We start from the raw sequence: 16,868 nt of genomic DNA, 5'->3' as shown, positions 1-16,868 counted from the left end.
CCCAGGGACGGGGGAGCCTGGTGGGCTGCCGTCTGTGGGGTCGCACAGAGTCGGACACGACTGCCGCGACTTAGCAGCAGCAGCTCCTTCAAAGGTCCAAATGCTCGTTTTGTTTTGTGGACTGCCCTGCAGCTTGCAGGATCTTAGTTCCCCCACCAGGGACTGAACCTGTGTCCTCAGCAGTGAATGGCAGAGTCCTAACCACTGGACCACCAAGCAGTTCCCACAAAGGTCCAGATTCTTACATTGTAGGACTTCAGGGAATGTTAAACAGCTGGTGCTGATGTGGGAGAGGCTGGGAGGGAATCTAAGATAAACATTCTTGCATACAGCTGCTCTGCTCCTTACACATGTCTCCATAGTCGCTTTAAAAGGCAGAAATTCAGCCTATCTTAATTTCAATTCTGTTGGGAAGATCTTTGTGAACACTTTTGTCCAGAATTTGTTACGCTGGCTTAGCAAATTCATGACCTTTGTTACTGGCAAGTAGCCATAGACCAGTTCAGTATTTTTGTGACTACATTTCAGTTTTAAACAATGGTTTTAAATAATATTCTATTACACACATGCCAGATATATAACTTGGAAAGTTTTATGATGCCTAGGGCACAGCTCAGCAGCTGGCCAGTCCAACACATAGCAGGGACCTCATTATGTCTGATGAGTAGAAACAAATGGGCTTCTCAGGTAGTGTAGTGGTAAAGAATCAGCCTGCCAGTGGAGGAGATGCAGGAGACACAGGTTCCATCCTTGAGTCAGGAAGATCCCCTGGAGAAGGAAGTGGCAACCCACCGCAGTATTCTTGCCTAGAGAACACTATGGACAGAGGAGACTGGCAGGCTGCAGTCCATAGGGTCACAAAGAGTCGAGAGTCAGACATGACTGAAGCAACTGAGCATGCAGGCATGCACTGGGTCTTCTTAATTGCAGCACGTAGGATCTTTTTTTAGTTGCAGCATGTGAACTCTTGGTTGCTAGTGGCATATGGGATCTAGTTCCCCAACCAGAGATCAAACCCAGGCCCCCTGCGTTGGGAACTCAGACTTAGCCAGTGGACCATCAGGGAAGTCCCCATGGAGCCTTGGTAAACTGTAATGTCCATCCTTTTAGGTCCTTGACTCAGGCCTCCGGTCATTTCTGCTTCAGTAGGACTTGCTATTCAAGTTTCAGAGGTCAGAAACTGCAGAGTATTGGAAGCCCCATCCCAGAAGCTACCATTCAAATTAACCTTATGGGTAAACAATATGTTTAAAATTACAAGTGCAATGAGATTCAGTTTTCTCTGACTTTACCAATGTGGACTAAGGAATATTACTCAGGTGTCTTGAGCAGCTGCCCTTCAGAAAGACTACAGAACTACTTCATTCCCACAACTTCAACAAAAATAAGGAGCAGAAACGACCTGGAAGTAGGGAGTTATCTGGTGGTCTAATTTCATGGTCTCCAGAATGTTACTCCCTGTGGCCAGTAGATTAATGACTCCCCAAATGTCCATGTCTCAATCCCTGGAACCTGAGAATATGTTAACCTCACGAGGCAGAAGGGACTTTGCTGATATGATTAAGTGAAGGATCTTGAGATGGGAGATTATCCCAGATTATCCGAGCAGGCTCAATGTAATCCCAGGGTCCTTAGGAGAGAGAGGTGGGAAAGCCAGAGTCAGAGATGAAGATGTGACAACTGAAGGAGAGGATGGAGTGACACAGAGCCACAGGGCAAGGAACACGGACACCTTCTTGGATCTGGAAAAGAAAAACAGATTCTCCGCCAAAGCTTCCAAAAAGATCCTAGCCCTGCCAACTCATTTTGGACTTCTAATCTCCAGAACTCTAAAGATAATGCTTTTGTGTTGTTTTATGCCACTACATTTGCAATAATTTGTTACCACATCCATAGGAAATTAATATCCTCCCACACCAATCAAGTACTCCAACACTCAAACAGCTGATGCATCAAATTTTATAATTAAATCGTTTTAGTTGAAGTATAAATACCCTTTGGAGAAGGCAATGGCACCCCACTCCAGTACTCTTGCCTGGAAAATCCCATGGACGGTGGAGCCTGGTGGGCTGCAGTCCATGGGGTCGCGAAGAGTCGGACACGACTGAGCGACTTCACTTTGACTTTTCACTTTCATGCATTGGAGAAGGAAATGGCAACCCACTCCAGTGTTCTTGCCTGGAGAATCCCAGGGACGGGGGAGCCTGGTGGGCTGCCGTCTATGGGGTCCCACAGAGTTGGACACGACTGAAGTGACTTAGCAGCAGCATAAATACCCTTGGAACTTCCCAGGTGGCACGGTGGTAAAGAATCTGCCTGCCAGTGCAGGAGATGCAAGAGACTATGGGTTCAACCCCTGGGTTGGGAAGAGCCCCTGGAGGAGGCAATGGCAACCCACTCCAGTATTCTTGTCTGAAGAATCCCATGGACGAAGGAGCCTGGTGGGCTACAGTTCATAGGGTGCAAAGAGTTGGACATGACTGAGTACACAGGCGCACATAAATACTCTTAGTGGGAATAAAACCTCTTTAGCCTTATCATTTTTTATTATAGACAAGCTATCACGTCTTTTTAAAAATATATATATATATATTTACTTACCTATTTACTTATTTATTGTCAGCTTCAAGTCTTCATTGCCACGTGTCAGCTTTGTTCTAGTTGTGATGTGCAGGCTCAGTGACTTAGTTGCCCCATAGCCTGTGGGAGCTTTGTTCCCTGACCAGAGATCGAACCCACGTCCCCTGCACTGGAGAGTGGATTCATAACCACTGAACCACCAAGGAAGTCCCTATCATGTATTTTTCTGAGAGGCAGTCCAGTACTCTTGCCTGGAAAATCCCATGGATGGAGGAGCCTGGCAGGTTGCAGTCCATGGGGTCTCGAAGAGTTGGACATGACTGAGCGACTTCACTTTCCCTTTTCACTTTAATGCATCAGAGAAGGAAATGGCAACCCACTCCAGTGTTCTTGCCTGGAGAATCCCAGGACGGGGGAGACTGGTGGGCTGTGGTCTATGGGGTCGCACAGAGTCGGACACGACTGAAGCGACTTAGCAGCAGCAGCAGCAGTCTGGAAGAGAAAGACCCCGAGGATTCAATGAGGCCAGGGAACCACCAGTAGAGGAGGACAAGGTAGCTAAAGAAAGGAAAGAGGAAGTCGCTGTGAACATTTTCTGCTTCACAGTTCTTTCTGAGCCTGGCCTTGGCCGTGGTTTTGCCTTCTGAATGTGCTTTGTTCTGTTCCATGAACCAAGGCCTCACCCCTGGCCTAGCTTGTTCCCACCCCACAGGTTTTGCCCTTGCTGTCCCCTTGACCTTGAACGCCTTTCCCCAGACCTCTGTGCAGCAGGTTCCCTTCATTCCACCCACTGTCACTTAGAGTGACCTTCGCCAACTTCTCTGTCCAACCTAGCCACTTCTCCCCCTTCTCTCTCCAAAGTATTATCTTGGTTTATTCCTTTGTTGCAAAGAATTGCTATTTTGACATTATTTTGTGTGATTTCTTGTTTAGTGTCTGTCTCCCCAGCAAGAATATAATCTCTGTGAAAGAAAGAAGCTTGTATGTCTTGTTCGTCAGTCTATCCCCAATATGTAGATTCATGCCTCACACATAGGAAGCGCTCAATAAATGCCACTGAATACACTGAATGAGTGAATAAGTTATGTGACATCTGAGTTCTCCCATATCACCTTTTTGGTTAAGTCTTCCCCCAACCACGCTGTTTAAGATTGTAACACTGCTGATGAACCCATTTGCGGGGCAGGAATAGAGATGCAGATGTAGAGAACCGACTTGTGGACACAGTGAGGGAAGGAGGGAGTGGGACAAACTGAGAGAGCAGGACTGATGATCATGTGCAAAATAGACAGCTAGTAGGAGGCTGCTGCATAGCACAGAGAGCTCTGCTTGGTGCTCTGTGATAAGCTGGTGGAGGAGGGATGGGGATGGAGGTGGGAGGGAGACTCAAGAGGAAGGGGATCTATGTATACTTACGGCTCGTTCACATTGTACAGCAGAAGCCAACACAACATTGTAAAGCATTTAATTATCTTCCAATCAAAAATAAATTAAAAAAATAAACAAGCAGAGGCTGAAAAGACCTAGGCCCTATGAGTGGTCACTCAACCAAAGTAAATAAATTAAATAGATAACAAACAATCTCCAGCCCTCCTCAGCCACCTTTTACATTATTTTTCTCCATAACATTTATTATCATTTAATATATTTAATAATTTTCTTAGTTTTAAAAATTGTCTCCTCAATTAGAACTTGAAGCACCCCAGAGGCGGGAGCTTCTATCTGCTTTGTTCTCAGCCGTGTCCTCAGGCTTAGAACAGCACTTAGTATTGAATAAATGAATAAATATGGCCTAGGGAGTAGAAATCCCATTTTTAAAAAAAACGGATTTGGGGATTCTCTTGAAAATATGGTAAATCCCAGAGCATTAGACCCGCATTCCCACACCAGTCAGTGAAGCTGAGGACAGGCTTCCGGGCTGAGACAGAACGTAGGATTTCTCCATCACCCCTGCCTCCGATAGGAAGCTGTCAGTTGCGACAACCATCTCACTTGTACGTTATCTCGGGGTAGAGAAGTACTTCTTTAACCTTGTCTCTGTGGCAAGTGGTGAGTGAAGGAAATGAACGCTAGACTTGAAAACCCAGCTGTCCACCCTCATCTGCACTATAGACTTCAGAAATACCAAGACACTTAGAATTCCCTAAACATGCCGTGCCGCTTACTCCCTTTGGGTCTTTGCATGCAGAATATCCCTGTCTAGAATGCTTTTCCTCCTTCTCTGCCTGAAAACCTTCTCGTCCTGACACTGTGAATGGAACACTGAAGAATCAGGGGGTGAGGATGGAGAGGTAGGAAGAAGCACCATCATATGGGACCACTGTTCTCTGCATTCTCTTCTACAAGTGATGGAAAACAAGAGCTGTCTGTTTTAGAGAGAAGCACGGAGATCCTTTACCGTATACCCTGTGAAAGATTAATATTATATGTTTATATATAAAAAAGAGAATGTTATATTTCTGCCATCTGCAGTCTGTGTTTAGAATATTTGTGGTCTGAAGTGGCCATGAATACTGTTCCAGCATCAAGCCACGTCATCTCGACTCCAGGGCTGAACAATTGTAATCATTAAGGTGCCCACTAGGGGCTGATCTCACACAACATTTCTACACCTACAACCTCTGATTTCTATACTTCCACATTTCTGACGGTTGACTTTTATGCAAACCATTCTCTCAGGCCTTAAAGTTCCTGCAATTCTTTCTCTAATTTGTCTCCAGTATCTGATAGCACCAAATACTTCCTTGGAAACTGATGGACTTCGGATTGCTGAGCAGCGGTCCAGTTGAGGTTTGTACAGTCTCAAGGTCACCACTAAGCCTCAGGTTTTGTGTTCCTTGGTACCTCGGGTAGACATGGTAACGTCAGTCAGCTACAAGGTACAGTTTATCCTTCATTGAAAATACTTTGACAATATCCATGATGGGGAATAAAATCACATGTCAAGTGAATAGAATTCGTGAATTTCTCAGTAGGCATTCAACTTTTTTTTTTTTTTAAGAGTTTGGTCTGTGTGTACACTCCTGTCTAACTCTTTGTGATCTCATGGATTACAGCCCGCCAGGCTCCTCTGTCCATGAGATTTCCCAGGCAAGAGTACTGGAGTGGGTTGCCATTTTCTACTCCAGGGGATCATCCCAACTCAGGGATCGAACATGTATTTCTTGCGTCTCCTGCATTGGCAGGTGGATTCTTTACCACTGTGCCCCCTGGGAAGCCCCAAACAGGTTGGACTAGCTGCAAAAATAATTCTAGAGGTAAAAGGGACAAGATTATAAAAGCTGATAGAAATGAGGAAGTATCTAGAGAGTTTCTCTCATTTTTCCCCCTTTATCAAATTAAGTAAGTGTATAAGATACAGAATAAACATTTTAATGTCATTTTTTAATGGAGGGAGAGGGTAGTTTTATGAGCATGAAAAATCACCTGAGAAGTCTTTTACATTTACCAACATCCAGACCTCACACCAGAGCAATTGTATCAGAATTCCTCAGCTGGAGCCCAGGAAATGCATGTTTTTTAAAAATATTCCCTGGTGACTCAAAGCACAATGTTGACAACCACTTCTCAGGCCTCTTTGGGCCTCAGGCCCAAAGCACATGTTAGAATAAATTTGTTGAATGAAGAGGCTAAAAAAGATGACTTCTAATGTCCATTCTAACTCTATAGTTCAGTAATCCCATGCCCAATCATAATAAAAATATTTTCATACACAAAATAATCCCCCCATAATAGACTTTTCCATACAAGAAATAAGCAGGCATCATTCAACATACCCACTCCAGTATTCTTGCCTGGAAAATCTCATGGACAGAGAAGCCTGGTTGGCTACAGTCCATGGGGTCACAAAGAGTGGACACAACTTAGCAACTGAACAAACAAGATCAGGGAAATAATTTCTCTACCCCTTGATAGCCATTGGGAGAAACATGAGATAAATGAAGAATTTCTTGCTATTGGACTAATATGGAAATTATCTGAGTTTGTGTTACATATATGGTATGTGTCCATCTCAAATCTTTTAGCTTATTTGGGCATATTGTCACAATGGCTTAGAACTTGGCTGAAATGGAATATTTTTGTTTCCTTCTACACTGTGTCACTCAAACTTTACACTTTGAGCAACACGTAATCTAACTGTCCAACGAGAAATACAAGTTTGTCTTCTAGTATGATCTGTGATCAAGGATCAAATTAAGTATAATATGAGTGTTTCATGACCTCTGTAAATGAGATCTCAGTGTGAGATAGGATGCTTTCTTGGTTCCCATTATAGCTGATACCAGGAAAAATGGAAATTGGTTCTTTCTTGGCCCAGGTCTATGTAAGCATTTGTTCTCTCACTTTACAGAAGTAAATTCTCTTTCTTTAAACATTTGCAAAGATTTAATTCAATGTCATTAGTGACCATACCATCTTAGAATTTGTATAGCCTCAATGTATAGTAGTTTCTTTCTTTCTTTTTCTTTTAGAAGATATTACTGAATCAGGTATCTGGTGAAAGGTAGGCCCAGGAAAGCAAAATTTGGGGAAAAAATTAATCAAAAAGTCAAGATCATCCATTTGCCTTTGAGCAAATAAGGATGATTACAAAGAAAGTCAAAATTCATTTTTTTTGAAATTTAAAAAAATGGGATTTTTGAGTCCAAATAAGACAACAGTCTTGAAAAACAAGTTTTGTTGAGAAAGAATTTCCTGAATTATTTTTATTTTAGTTCCTATTGGCATATCTTGAGGAGAAATGGAATAGGAAGACGAAATATTCCAGGTGGAGGGTCACTGAATATAAACCGTAGCCCGTGTCAGATGGCTGCATTTAAACAGAAAGAGACCAAATCAGGAGTAATATATACCTGAAATTAGCACTATCATAAATCAACTATACTTTAATTTTTTTAAAGAAGAGTATCTTAACTGGTAGATTTAAGACCCTACCCCCTGCACACATACTACCCAGTGGGGTGAGAGTGTCAGGATGAACTGATCCACCTTCAAAAATAAAGCAGCTACAGCATTTGTCGATATGAATGGTCATGTATGAACCTTCTCAATCCCGAAATAACTGCCAACTTTAATTTGAGCTCACTTACTTCTGCACAGAAGAGATAAGGAGCAAGACTGAACTGGAAGGCTAGTTCCTCACTTAATTGGATGGAATATAAAGAATACAAAGATGGGGAAAAGATAACATGTGGGGCCAGGGGAAGGAAGTGGCTCTTCTGATTACAGCTTCTGGAGGCAATCATGGAGGAGGTGACTTTTGCTGGGCTTTGATGCTTGAATAGATCTGAAGGGATTGGAAGGAAGGTTTTGGCTGGCAGAGAATGCTACGGGAGAGGCCATGGAGGCCAAGGCACAGTAAAATAAAAAGAATTAGATGATGCTTGGAGAAGGAAATGGCAACCCACTCCAGTATTCTTGCCTGGAGAATCCCATGGACGGAGGTGCATGGTGGGCTACAGTCCACGGGGTTGCAAAGAGTCGGACACGATGATAGTCGGACACATAGATGATGCTATTGCTAGATTCTGGTGTCTAGTAAGATTTAATGACCAGAAAGCCCCACCTGAGAGATGATTTGTCCTTTCATAGCTCTTCAATGTTTTACGATGTATCATTACTTTGGCCACCTCATGCAAAGAGTTGACTCATTGGAAAAGACTCTGATGCTGGGAGGGATTGGGGGCAGGAGGAGAAGGGGACGACAGAGGATGAGACGGCTGGATGGCATCATTGACTCGATGGACGTGAGTCTAGGTGAACTCTGGGAGTTGGTGATGGACAGGGAGGCCTGGCGTACTGCGATTCACGGGGTGGCAAAGAGTTGGACACGACTAAGCGACTGAACTGAACTGAACTGATTACATCATGAATGTAGTATTGATCATCGTCCTGAAAATCCTAACAACCATATTCAAATACAGAGAATGGACCTAATTTATAGTCTATCCTATTTTTACATAGAACACCCTCTCTCACACACACACACAAATTCTTGACGTGACCAAACGACAAATCAAGGAAAGAAACAGGAACTGGCTTAAATATTTTAAAAGATTGAGTTCACTTGTCATTTCTTGCCAAGTGTACAGCCACTGGCTTCTAGAAAAGGAGAAGCTGGTTGTTCATTTTATACGTAAACCACAAAGTTAAAGATTCACCACCTACTGCATTAAAAACCAATAGCTGGCACAGGCTGGTACTGTGTATTCGCTTCTGATATGAGAGACGAGACACACCTGCTATTAACGAATAATGACATGATACTGTGGAAGAATACCCAGGAAAAACATGCCAGGGCAACTTAGTCACAGCATTTCATCATGTTGGTCATTATTCCCAGGCTTCTCGCTGAGAGACTTCAGAATTCTCTAGGCCAGGAGTTTTCAACTAGGGGCAACGTTGCCTCCAGGGGACACTGGACAATGTCTGGAGACATGTTTGGTTGTCACAGCTGAAGAAGATATACTGGCATCTAGTGGGGGAAAGCCTGAAATGCTGCCCTAAAATGCATAGGACAGCTTCTCACATACACACAATAGCTACTTGCTCAAAATATCAAGAGTACCAAGGCTGAGCAGTCTCTTTGGCATGAACATGAGTACTCTAAAAGCACTCATCCCCAAATTTCTGACTCCAAATCCTAGATCCGTTCTGCAGCTTTTTGGTGCAATCACTGTACAGGAATCCACCCCAAATCACACAGTCATCAGGTAGACGCAGTGGCCTGAATTCAGATCCTCATTTGACTATTTACTGAGTAAACTCCCATTGTTTAACCCTTTTGGGCCTTAAGTCCCCTATCTGTAATATTGGGAAAATAATAGTAACTATCTCATAAAGTTGATATGATGTGTAAGTAAGCAAACAAATGGAAAGTTTTTAGAACAGAGTCTTACCCAGAATGCTAAATAAATGTACAATTTTGATTTATTAGTATCAATTTTATCATCATCATCACTATCATCATTACTTGGAACAAGGCAAAATATAGAGATTTGTATTTATCTAATTTCCAAAAAGGCAGTCATTTGAATAATAATTTTATTATTTCCAATATCATCCAAACTACTGTTTAGATTTTTAACTACTTAAAATAAAGTAATTAAACCTTAACTACTGTTTACATTTTTCTTTAAATCGTCACACTCCATACTCTTTATAAACTTTTCCTGTCCTTTGCTGTTTGATGTCTTAACTGTACTGTATTTTCCCAATGCACATAAAATAATGCCACGCTGTCACCACAAACTGGAATAGGAAATGGCAACCCACTCCAGCATTCCTGCCTGGAGAATCTCATGGACAGAGGAGCCTGGTGGGTTACAGTCCATGGGGTCGCAAAGAGTCGAACATGAATGAATGACTAACACACACATCAAAGCAAAGATTTTGTGTTTGACGTGAAACCATCCATACACCCCATTGGTAAACATGCCACAATTAGATGGCCAACCCCTTTCTGGTGGACATTTGTCATTCATTTGGCTGCTCGGCTTCTAAACATTTTATTAATCTTGCTGGAGGCAGAGTCCACCTGCCATCAAGGAAGTTACAAATGCCAAGATGCCTTTTCCCAGCTGCCTTTGCAGCTGAGGCATGAGCATGTGACCTCAGCCTCACCAATCAGACATCCTTGTGCCAGAGTGTGAATCTGGAGCTGGTGATCAGAAGGAGCAGGCATGTGTCAGCCTTTCAGTCTCAACAAGATGACCTTCACTGGCTGTAGTGACATGCAGCCCTGGCAGGCCGAGGTGGCAGAGATTCTCTCACTGGCCCAAGACGACCCAGTATTGAGTAAATTCCCAGAATTACATATTCAAATGCTGAAGGGACTAGGCAAATAAATGACCAACAAGAGCCAGGTCAGAGGGAAGGGGGTACCATGCAATCTTGAGGTCTCACACCTTCTTCTAACTTGAACATCCACTACTGCATTCTAGCTATTTGTGGAGGTAGAGGCCCTGTACTACCAGATCTGATTTTTCGAGTGAAACAGGAACTCTGAATTTTATGTGAAATTGATGGCCAACCAATGCACACACACAGATAGACACTCACCATGTAGGGCAGTGGTCCCCAATCTTTTTGGCCCCAGGGACCTGTTTTGTGGAAGAAAAAATTTTGATGGACGGGGGTGGTGGGGGGGTGGGATGGTTCAGGTGGTAACGTAATTGATGGGGCTTTCGCTTGCTCACCCACCGCTCACCTCCTGCTGTGTGGCCCAGTTCTTAACAGACCATGGACTGGTACTAGTCTGCAGTCCGGGGACTGGGGACCCCTAATACAAGTCATCATTGACGGGCATGTGCCTATGAGCCGGCTTCAGTTCTCAGGCCACCTACACGCAAATTTCAGGCTATTTCTAAGTCCTCTCACTTCTCACCTCACCCACCGTGGACAGTTTAATGGAGAGGGGTGTTTAAGCAGCCTCTCTCTATCCCTGTAATATTTGTAAGACTTCAAGTAGCTGATAATATTAAGTAATAACATCATTAATAATGATAATGATAATATTAAGCAATATCACTTAATATTATTAAGTGATAATAATAACAACTTTATTTAATATAAAATATAATAATTAATAATATCAAGTGATTTACTCAATAATATTATTAAGTAGTAATAATAAGTAACTATAATATCCTAGGTGGCACAGTGGTAAAGAATCTGCCTCCAATGCAGGAGACATGGGTTTGATCCCTGGGTTGGGAAGATCCTGTGAAGAAGGAAATGGCAACCACTCCAGTATTCTTGCCTGGAGAATCCCATGAATAGAGGAGCCTGGCAGGTTATAGTCCATAGGGTCTCAGAGAACTGGACATGACTAAGCACATTTGCAGGCAACTGTAATACTAGTAAGACTTCAAGACTTCGATATTTTCTACTAGGCTTCGACATAGACGCCTTATTCCCTGAATACAACACAGTTCCATGTCTGTGTACTTTTCCTCACGCTGTTTCGTCTTCCTTGACCAGCCCATCTTTGCCTGACTACATATCCTTCTAAACCCTATTCAAGGCTCACTTCCTTCTGGAAGCTTCTCCTGATTTCCTCTCCTGCGTCCTCCTCCTCCACACAGCCATCTTGGGTTAGGTACCCCATAATACACGGAGATAATATTCCAAACATGTTTTTAAAATGTCTTCATCCCAAATCTCGAGAAAACAGGTGGACAAAGCTTCCACACTAACCCTTTATCAGGGGATCCAATCTACAACCAGGAAAACAGAGAAAGCCAGTGGCATAATTCAGTTCGAGTCCAAAGGCCTGATCACCGGGAGCTCTGAAGTCCCAGGGTGGGAGGAGATGAAGGAGAGCAGGAATAAAGTCTTCCTCTGCCTTTTCCATTCTATTAGGGTCTCCGAGATTGGGTGGTACCTGTCCTCATTGGTGGGAGTGGGTCTTTTCTCCTTGGTCTACTGAACAGAATGATGATCTCTTCCTGAAACACACGCACAGACACACCCAGATATAATGTTTCACCAGCTGCCTGGGTATCCCCTTCCCTTGAAAGAACACCCCCAGTCAAGCTGACAGATAAAATTAACCAGTGTGTGTGCTGCATGCTAAGCTGCTTTAGTCGTGTTTAATTCCCTGAGACCCTATGGACCATACCCAACAAGGCTACTCTATTCAAGGGATTCTCCAGGCAAGAATACTGGAGTGGGTTGCCATTTGTTCCTCCAGGAGATCTTCCCGCCCCAGGGTTTGAGCCCAAGTCTCTTATGTCTCCTGCATTGGCAGACGGGTTCTTTACCACTAGCACCACCTGAGAACCAGCACACTTAGCAATCCAAGGGGTATGGACTCCTGGCCATGCTCTCCATCCTATTTCCTCTGGCCTCTCCCACCCACTCTGGCCTTTCAGGAACCTAGATTCTCTTCAGGTCCCACAGGACCATCTTGCCTTTGATGGTTGCTCTAGATAAATCTCCACCAAATTAAAACCTCTGCAGTATGTATAATATCTACTATAGGCATTTTATTCTTGTGGTTGTTGAGTGATGTTCACAAGTCTAAACAATACAGTTGATTTTTCTACAAGAAGGTTTTTTCTGGTATTTTTTCAACCAAATAAAAAATTGTTCCTTTTAATGGTCTCTCTTGTGCTAAGTAGTTTTCAACACGTGCCCCAGTAGAGTTTCTCTCCACCCTCAGAATTTCCCTGATGATACTGAATCAACAACAAGGGAGCATTTTTATATAGAAAAAGAGTCTCCATCCATATGGGATATTTTGCATTTTTTAGGGGGGAAAAATTACCTTTTGTAATTTTTTTCATTTGTCATTTTCTGCATCCACTTAGCACGTAATGATACTTTGTGTGTTTGCTTGTTTTCTCAGCTATTTATTAGAGATCTGGGTACATAGCACCCAGCTAGATCACTTCACTCACTGATACTTTAAAAGGCTTCCTGTTTTCTAGCCATTGACCGTGTATCCCAAAAATCAACTGCAAAATCTTCAATTTTTCCTTCTCCAGGGGCTGAAAAATATAAGAATGGGATTAAAAGGTGGATTTAAAAACATAAATTGTGGAAAATGAAATAAGTCACTGTCTCTAAATCATGAATTAAACTCCTAGTAATGCTCAATTCCATTTGTTACTTTAAGAACCCTATCTCTGAAAGTAGTCTTGACTATCAGGAAAGATAAAACAGCCTGGTAATCTGTTAAGTTATGACACATAACCTTCATCACTTCACCCTTTGGCAACTACATTTTCAATGGCACATTGGTCAGCAGGTGATTTATTAACTTCCTGTTGTAGTAACTATTTTTCTGTTATCAGTATGTATGACTTACGTTACAATTTGCTGCAGCCTTTCTTTAAAGACAGTTTGGGAATATTCATGAGGTCTGAAATGCAGCCTGAAAAAAAAGATTGTTACAGAACTGCAAGAATTAGTCTACCTTTTGCCATGTGTGGTTCATCAAATAATGCTTAATCAGACTCCTGAGAGGAGCCCACACATGCTGAGGTTCTTGGGAGAGCAAAGGCCTCAGAAAAAATAACTTTCAGTGTGTACCTTCTTTATAGAGAGTTCAGGCCTTGAAGTCTGCCAGTAATATACAGCCAAAATGTGGGGGTGTGCAAAAGGCTTGGAACTCTTATCTCAGGCATCTTAGTCACAGTGTACCCTTAAAAAAGTAGAATTTAATTTATGAGTCAGGCTTTAAGATGCCATAAAAGCACTAGGAATTTGAAATTTGGGATTTTGCATCTTGCTACTGACTCTGCTTTGCCCAGAATCATGAAATGAAAAGTCAGAAATAAAAGTATTCTTTTGCACATTAACACAGGCAATGTTAGCCTTGGGCAAATTTTTGGAACAACAACATCGAAAAAGCCTTTTATTGATGTTAGTACATTTTAATAATAAAAGAGGTCTGGATAAATGGCCCTAGGTGGAGTCATAGAATCCAAGTCATCTTAAAACAGAAGGAACTTTACAGGGTACTTGGTCTAACCCCCTTCACTTTAGAATTATAAGTAATGGAAGCACATAAAGAGGAAGGGACTTGGGTATGGTCATCCGCTAATTACAGAAACATGAGATGGTGCGGAGCATCTTGTGGCTGAGAAGGCCAGGGAGACCCCTACGTCCTGCAGTGACCTTGTACACTGCGACCTTATCTAACTCATGGCAACCAGGCGGACTCTGACTCTAATCAGATCTCTTCACACAAATGAAATTAAATTTACTAATTTCAAAAAATTAATTAAATAAAATTTGCTTATTATTAATTTTGTCATAAAAAAAAAGCCATCTGAGAAAAGGTTGTTTCTGTTCATGTGATAAGTATATTCCTGAAAACCTGCAGGGTTAGTGGTTACCATCAAATACATTTTCGATGGGCTTCCCTGGTAGCTCAGCTGGTAAAGAATACACCTGCAATGTAGAAGACCCTGGGTTGATTTCTGGGTTGGGAAGATCCCCTGGAGGAGGACATGGCAACCCATTCCAGAATTGTTGCCTGGAGAATCCCCGTGGACAGGGAAGCCTGGTGGGCTACAGTCTATGGGGTCACAAAGAGTCGGACACGACTGAGTGACTAAGCATAGCACATAATTTAGATACTTTGCTTGATTCATGACTCCCGGGGCACTGAGCACAGTTAACTGCTTTTCTTCTCGAAGCACTCTCTTATCCTGCCTTCCTAGACACCACATTCTTCCAGTTTTCCTCTGCTCTGACTCACGGCTCCTTCACTGCCTTGTGCTTTCTCTCTGACCAGCAGGTAAGCGATGGTACAGGGAAGGCTCAGTCCTGGGCCTTCGTTTCTCTTTCCTTCTCTCTCCTCTTCTTCATCCTCACACTCTATGAATAATCTCCACCCAGCTTATGACTTCACACATGCCAACGATTCCTGAAGGTTTCTCTAAGCCAGGTAGCACTCAGGCCCAACTGCCAGTCTGCCATCACCCCTTGGGTGTCTAATAAGCATCTCACAACTCTACATGACCAGAGCCAAAAATTTTGATCTCCTGCTGGGAGATCTCTTCCTTCCACCCTAGCCTTCCTCACCTCAGTTACTGGCACCACCTTCTATCCAGGGGCTTGAGTCTCAAATCTGGGCAAGACATTCTCAACTTGCCTTCGCCCTCTGTCCACATATCCAATCCATCAACAAATTCTCTTGGCTCCACCTCCAAATCGGCGCCCACCTCTAAACCCCACCTCTGCATCCAGGCCACCTGTGGCACTCACCTGCTCAGTTGCAAAAACCTCTTTGCCTGATTCTTCTGCTCCTCCTCCCTGAGTCCCATCATGTACATGGCAAGGGCCATCTTTAAAACATTAAATCAGGCTCTCTTATCTTACTCTTATCTTAAATTCTTTAGTGACTTTGCTGTTCTCTCTGAGCAAATTCCAAATCCCTCACCACAGCCCTCAAGGCTCTGCTCCATCCGACCTACTTCTCCCTTCTCTCCTCTCAGCCCTTTCTCCTGACCTTTAGGGACATCTTTCCTTTTTTTTAGCATTCAACCAGTAACACTGAGGAGCTGAAGCTGAACGGTTCTATGAGGACCTACAAGACCTTTTAGAACTAACACCCAAAATAGATGTCCTTTTCATTATAGGGGACTGGAATGCAAAAGTAGGAAGTCAAGAAACACCTGGAGTAACAGGCAAATTTGGCCTTGGAATACGGAATGAAGCAGGACAAAGACTAATAGAGTTTTGCCAAGAAAATACACTGGTCATAACAAACACCCTCTTCCAACAACACAAGAGAAGACTCTATACATGGACCTCACCAGATGGTCAACACCGAAATCAGATTGATTATATTCTTTGCAGCCAAAGATGGAGAAGCTCTATACAGTCAGGAGCTGACTGTGGCTCAGACCATGAACTCCTTATTGCCAAGTTTAGACTTAAATTGAAGAAAGTAGGGAAAACCACTAGACCATTCAGGTATGACCTAAATCAAATCCCTTATGATTATACAGTGGAAGTGAGAAATAGATTCAAGGGCCTAGATCTGATAGATAGAGTGCCTGATGAACTATGGAATGAGGTTCGTGACATTGTACAGGAGACAGGGATCAAGACCATCCCCATGGAAAAGAAATGCAAAAAAGCAAAATGGCTGTCTGAGGAGGCCTTACAAATAGCTGTGAAAAGAAGAGAAGTGAAAAGCAAAGGAGAAAAGGAAAGATATAAACATCTGAATGCAGAGTTCCAAAGAATAGCAAGAAGAGATAAGAAAGCTTTCTTCAGCGATCAATGCAAAGACATAGAGGAAAACAACAGAATGGGAAAGACTAGAGATCTCTTCAAGAAAATCAGAGATACCAAAGGAATATTTCATGCAAAGATGGGCTTGATAAAGGACAGAAATGGTATGGACCTAACAGAAGCAGAAGATATTAAGAAGAGATGGCAAGAATACACAGAAGAACTGTACAAAAAAGATCTTCATGACCCAGATAATCACGATGGTGTGATTACTGACCTAGAACCAGACATCCTGGAATGCGAAGTCAAGTGGGCCTTAGAAAGCATCACTACGAACAAAGCTAGTGGAGGTGATGGAATTCCAGTTTAGCTATTCCAAATCCTGAAAGATGTTGCTGTGAACATGCTGCACTCAATATGCCAGCAAATTTGGAAAACTCAGCAGTGGCCACAGGACTGGAAAACGTCAGTTTTCATTCCAATCCCAAAGAAAGGCAATGCCAAAGAATGCTCAAACTACTGCACAATTTCACTCATCTCACATGCTAGTAAAGTAATGCTCAAAATTCTCCAAGCCAGGCTTCAGCAATATG

Source organism: Bos grunniens, chromosome 14 (genome assembly GCF_055505025.1).
Source record: "Bos grunniens cultivar Pamir isolate PY7600 chromosome 14, Bosgru_T2T1.0, whole genome shotgun sequence".
NCBI lineage: Eukaryota > Metazoa > Chordata > Mammalia > Artiodactyla > Bovidae > Bos > Bos grunniens.
The sequence above is the reverse complement of the archived record's forward strand: the minus strand, read 5'-3'. Positions refer to the sequence as shown.